This window comes from Ursus maritimus, unplaced genomic scaffold (genome assembly GCF_017311325.1).
Source record: "Ursus maritimus isolate PB19 unplaced genomic scaffold, ASM1731132v1 scaffold_6, whole genome shotgun sequence".
Taxonomy (NCBI): domain Eukaryota; kingdom Metazoa; phylum Chordata; class Mammalia; order Carnivora; family Ursidae; genus Ursus; species Ursus maritimus.
Genome location: NW_024426774.1, coordinates 24,957,169 through 24,963,725, shown reverse-complemented (window position 1 = coordinate 24,963,725; position 6,557 = coordinate 24,957,169). Strand labels below are relative to the sequence as shown.

Below are 6,557 nucleotides of genomic sequence, written 5' to 3'. Positions count from 1 at the left end.
CAGGAGAGTAGGGAACCCGATGTAGGGCTCGATCCCAGAACCCTGGGATCACGCCCTGGGCTGAAGGTAGACACTTAACAACTGAGCCACCCAGGCACCCCTTTTCTGGATCTTTTTATTCTTTCTTTTAGTGAGTCAAAGTATTCTGTACAAAGTCTATATACATGTCTCTGTGGTCTGAAGGTGAATTTGATCAGAAGGAAGAGAAATTATTTTTTATAAGGCTCCCCTAAAACTCTGCAGTTATGATTTTTTTATGGCACTTTGCCTTTAACACCTGTTCCAGGGATTCCACCACCAACCTTACATTTGAAGATTCGTTAGAAGGACGCACAGCGTATTCATGGTTATGGTTTATTGGAAAAGATAGAATATGCAACAGGACCAGCAAGGGAAAAGGACACATCAGGCAGAATCTGGGGGAATCCAGGTGGAGGCTTTCAGTGTTCTCCCTCTCATAGGATGGGCTGAATAGAACGTGCTTCCTCCATCAGTGTAAGACACGTGCAAGTTCCTGCTTTAAGTTTCAAAATCCAGGATTTTGACTGGAGGCTGATCATGTAGGGACTCTCTGCCTGCCTAAATAGCTCCAGCTACTGAAATTCTAGACTCTCAGAAGGAAAGTGAGTATTTGCCATTTTGTTTTCATTTTGTTTACAGTCCAGGCCAGCTGGTACGGAGTCCCAAGTGGGTAAAACAGCCTTAATCAGCATAAGGAAGGAACACCGAAAAAGCCAAGGGCTAGCCTTTACAAGCAGCCTCTTCTAAAAATTGCTGCAACAGACCTGCTAGGGTAGCTCTCCTGCAAGATTCCCATTCCTCTTTTCCCAATTCCAGCCTGCCATAAGTTTCTGACTCACTTAAATGCCGTTCTAATGCTTCTTATATCTAGGGTTTGTATTAGATCTTAAAATTCTTCTTTTCTTTCTGATTGTGGCCTCAGTCAAGGTCCTTGGATACTAGAATGTAGATTTTTAGTGCTCTGTGCCTTCAAGAGTATTGGGGATATAGTAGTATTTGTTTTTAAAGCGAGTGCTCCTCTCTTGATTCTGGGATTTCAGTTCTTTTTAGTCTGTTACACATCTTGGATATATTAATTTTCTGCAGTATGGTTTAAGGTATAGGACAGAAAAATAAGAGATAAAACTTTCCTCTGCATTACGGAAGTGCTCGTTAGAGCCTTGTAAGTAAGGTAAGTATTATTAGCTCTATTTTTGCTGATGACTAGATGGAGGCTTAGGGTAGTTTTAGGTAACCTGCTGCAGGGATCACAGCTTGCAAGGGGCAAAGCTGGATTTTCTTTTTTTTTTTTTTCTTTTAACAGCTCTATTGAAGTATGATTTACATCTTATAAAATTCACTCATGTAGGAGTACAACTCAGTGATTCTTAGTAAATTTATAGAGTTGTGCAATCATTCTCATAATCTAGTTTGAGAATATTTTTATTACACAAAAAAGAAACCTTGTGTGCATTTGAGGGCAATTCTGGCTCCGACTCTTTTGTTTTCTTTTGTTTTTTTGTTTAAAGATTATATATTTATTTGAGAGAGAGAGAGAGCATAAGCTGGGGGAGAGGCAGATGGAGAGGGGAATGCAGACTCTCGGCTGAGCAGGGAGCCTGATGTGGGGCTCCATCACAGGACCCTGGGATCATGACCTGAGCCTAAGGCAGAAGCTTAATTGACTGAGCCACCCAGGTGCCCCTCCGACTCTGAATCTTAAGCAACCATTTATCTGCTCTCTGTCTCTATAGATTTATATTTTCTGGAAATTTCATATAGATAGAATCATATGAAATGTCTTTTGTATCTATCGTTTTTCACTTAGCATACTGTTTTTGAGGTTCATCCATGTTGTATTATGTATCAATAGTTCATTCCTTTTTATTGCCAAATAGTTATTATATTATGTGAATATGCCATGTTTTGTTTATACATTCACCAGTTGATGGACATTTAGATCACTTCCATTTTTGGCTATTAGGAATAATGTTAAAAAGATTCTTGTACAAATCTTTATATGAACATATGTTTTCATTTCTCTTGAATAGATACTTAGGAATGATGTGGCTGGGTCGTATAAATCTATGTATTAACTCTTTCAAAAACTGCCAAACTATTTTCTAAAGTGACAACACCATTTTATATTCCAGCAGCAATGCATGAAGGTTCAGTGTCTCCCCATTCTGGCCAGTACCTGTTATTGTCAGTATTTCTGATTATAGCTATTCTGATAGATGCATAGTGTAACCTCATTTGGTGTTAATTTGCATCTTTCCAGTGACTCATGATGTTGAACAACTTTTTAGTGTGGTTATTAGTTATTTGTATGTCTTCTCTTGTGAAATGTCTGTTCATATATTTCGCCCTAGTTTAAATTTGGTAATTTGTCTTTTGACTGAGTTGTAAGAGATTTTACATATTCTAGATACAGGTTCTTTTGCTTTGTTGAAGAGCAAAAGTTTTTGATGAATTCATTTTATTGTTTTTTTTCTTTGTGGATTTAGCTTTTGATATTATATTTAAGAAATCTTTGTCTAATTCAGGGTCACAGAGATTTTCTCTTCTTGAACAGGAATCAGCAAACTATAGTCTGCAGACCACATCTGGCCCACAACTTGTTATTGTAAATGTTTTATTGGAACATAGCCATCATACCTACTCACTTACATATTGTCTGTGGCTGCTTTCTTTTACAGTGACAGTTGAGTAGTAATGGAGATTGTCTGGCCCCCCAAACCTAAAATATTTACTTTATTATTTACTTTATGGACCCCTTAAAAAGATTGTTGCTGACCCCTTTCCGGAAGTGTTATTATTTTAGCTCTTATAGTTATGTCTGTTACCCAGTTTGTGTTAATTCTTATGTGTGGTATAAGGTAAAGGTGTAAGTTCACTTTTTTTTTCGTATGGATATTCAGTTATTCCAGTACCATTTGTTGAAAACACTATCCTGTAAGTAATGAGTCATTTTCCTTTTGCTGCTTTTAAAATTTTCTCCTTGTCTTTGGTTTTCATCGGTTTTATTATAGTGTATCTAGATGGGGATCTCTTTGTGCTTATCCTACTTTGGGTTGTTGAGTCTCTTGGAACTGTAGATTAATGTTTTTCATGAAATTTGGAAAGTTTTCAGCCATTATTTCTTCTAATAGTTTTACTGTACCTTTTTTTGGGACTCCCATTGTGTGTATCCTAGTATGTTTGATGTTGTCTACAAGTCTCCAGTGCTGTGTTTGTTTTTCTTCAATCCTTTTTTTTTTCCCTCTCTACAGGTTGGATGATTTATTTTGTCTTTAACTTCACAGATTCTTTATGTAATGTTTTCAGACTATCCTAGTAGATTTTTAATTTCATTTGCTATACTTTTCAACTCTAAAATTTCCATTAAAGCTATTAAATTTTTTAATAGCTTGCATTTCTTTGTTGATATTTACTACTTATTTAGTCATTGCCATATTTTAACTTTTTAAAGCATAGTTTTTCTTGATTTTTTTGAACATGTAATAATTATTTTGAAGTCTTTGCTAAATCTGGTCCCCTGTGGATACAGCTTCTGTGGGCTACTTTTTTTCCTTTTTCCTCTGAGAATGTGGTACACTTTCCTGTTTTTGTGGCTCATAATTTTTTCTTAAAACTGGACTTTTAAAATCTTGTATTATAGCAACTTAATTCTGGTTTTATTAAAATTTTCTGCAGGTGGTAGTGGTGGTGATGGTGGTGGTGGTGGTGGTGGTTTCATTTGTTCATTCATTTATTCACTTTTTTTAAAAAGTAACTCTGTTGGCCTTGTCTGCAGAATTTATGTCTCCCAAAATTGTGGCTACTGATATATCTCCTCAGCTTTTAAAAATTTCTTATAATTTCGCTTTCTAGAGTTCACCTCTGTGTCTGCATTGCTTAGTGCGTAGCTAATGATTGGTTGGAGGTTGTGATTGAACACCTTGAGCCAGGAAGGCTTTCATCCTCTGCTGGTGTATTGGGTATAGTTTGGGAAGCATATTCAAAATTTGGGCCGTTTTCTAGTTTGCCTCCTTTCCTTTCTTTTGGGTCTTCCCTGGTCTGCCAGTGTGTGCACGTGGATTTCCAGTCAGCCTGGGATGTGTGATGTTGGTTTCTCTCAGGTTTCCACTTTCCCTTGGGCGTGCTCTCACCCTCCTAATTAGCTGGCATATTGGGGGAGCTTGGAACTTTATGGGTATTTCACCTGCACATATGTGCTTGCTGCCTTCTAGTCAGACGGGTTTATGTGGAGGGCATCAAGCCTCTTCTCGGAATATATGAATTTATCGGGTCCCTCTGTGGCTCTCTCCTTTCCAGAATCTCCTTGTTAAATTTCTAGGTAGTCTTCAGGTTTGTGACTTGCCTCCACTGGTACAGTATTCTCAGGCTACAAGAACTACAGGCTTTTCTGCTTCCTGAGGGGTGTGAGTTTTCTGCTCGTTCCTTCAAATCAAAGTCGGCTCTTCAGCAGTGAAGCTGCTGGTTTTCATGGCTAATCTCACCATGTTGGTAGAGTGGGGCAGGGGAATGGAGGTAGCGCCTGGTAAGATACCAGACTCCTACTGTTCTTCCCAAGAAGTTCAGTTATTTTACATGAATAAACTATTCTTGTTGTGTTTTTTTGTCTTTGGTTAATTTCTAGAGCACAAAGTGGGTCTTTTTTTTTTTTTTTTGACAGTTTTATAAATATTTTTTGAGGGTGAGATTTTGTACACCTTCATTGGGGAAGACCAACTTGACAACTTGAATTCTAAAATCTAGGAATATTCCATTTCAAAGCCAAATGCTCTTTTTTCTAATTCATACTTTGTGGAAATACAGAACAACAAGTATTTTTTTTTTTTTTTTTTTTTGAGAAATGACAAGGAGGTGGATGGATCTTGATTCAAAGCTTAGATTTCTAAGTAGTATGAGCCTTTTTACCTTGGTATAGATAGATTTGCAAGCTGAGGCTGAGGGTGAGTGAATGGTTTGGTGGCTCTGTGGAATAGTAGACATGTATTATTTCTTTAGAATGAGCCAACAGTAGTTGACAAAGTACTTTCCCGGTAGTGTTTCTCACTTTGTAGCAATTTTAGAAAATAGATATTGTAATTTTGATCACTTTATAGATAAGGAAGTACATTTTTAGGTTAGTAATTTACTCACCCTCTCAACTTTTATTATGTGATGAAGATGGTAATTGAACCTATTTCTTCTGACTTCTTGTTTTTTATACTCTATGTAACTATGTCCCTACCATGTCATAATTACATACTCCTTGATGATCTTAGTTTATTTATATGGATAGTACTTGAAGTTAGAACAATTCATAACAATCTTCTTGAATTTTTACTAGAGCTCAAATTCTTTCCTTTCAAATGATAATCACTCTTAACTTATTGAAGAGCCCCTATTCGTTCATGCAGTTGTTCAGCAAACTGGTAAAAGAGTCAGAGAAAGAGACATTCCATGGCAGCTTCCTCTGCCAGCTTCCTCTTTTTTTCTTACTCCATAGATGCAGATTCTGCCCAAGAAGCCCCTGCATTGCAGAGGGACTGGAGATCTGTATGATCTGTTTATTTCGCAATTGACAAGGGTAAGGGGGTCTTCATGGGGGAGGTGCTTGGGTGCCCTGAATTTAGCTTTATGAAGCTGGGCTAACACTTATTTTGGGAATAAACTTAAACTTAGTATTTTTAAAAACCTTTTTATGAATTCTGTTTGTCCTACATCAGTTAAGTGTCAGATTATCATATTAAAAAGCATTTATTATAATGGTGATTTTTTTTTTTTTAAAGTCCTGTTCAGAGCAAGTCAGACAAACATGATTCACGCTTCTAAAATTCCAATCTGGGATCACTTAGAATATAAATAATATTGAATATATGTAAGTAAAATTTCACTGCAATGAAAATTTTAAAAGGTTTTGGATGAACGTCTATTTCTATAGCCCATCATAGTTATTCTCTATTAATCTGCTCTGTTCCTTTTCCATAAATCTGTCAATCTGTAGCGTGAAAAAGGGACTTGTAGATATGTCATAAACATTATGGGTGGGTGTGGTGTCTTTTTCTTGCTGCTAGAAATTAATACCTACTTCCTTGAATTCTGTGTCCACCCTAGATGCCAGTGAAATTTGAGTTTTATCTTCACACTGTCCTACATCTGTTTATTAGTGTAGGTATAAGGAGCAGTTGGTGTATCTTATGGGAGCCAAGATTAAGTTTTGTAGGTCTCACTTAGCAGGTTTATAAAGTGCCAGAAGTGGTGGTATTTATAACAGGATAGGATTAAAATATTGAGGAAGAGTTTAATGCTCTTTTAAAATTGCAGAAGGATTAGGCAGGTGATTGTAGCTTTGATGGGTAGTTGAGAAGACTTGACTTGGTGATGGTCTGATGGGCTTATTTTTATATTTGAGGATATTGTTATGCCTGGTAGTAAAATAGCTTTGTTTACCTAAAGAAGTATTGTACATTTCTGTAATTTAAATAGATATTTTTAGTATTCTGTATCTCTCTTATTTTTACATGGTCTTCTTTAAACATCTAATTTATAGATTAAAAAATTCAACA

The 6,557-nt window shown here is 36.4% G+C and overlaps 1 protein-coding gene across 7 annotated transcripts in view; it reads left to right on the top strand.

Annotated features, from left to right (window-relative positions):
- Positions 1-6,557, top strand: part of MEMO1 (mediator of cell motility 1) — a 114,744-nt gene that overhangs the window by 86,882 nt on the left and 21,305 nt on the right. The window lies entirely within an intron of this gene.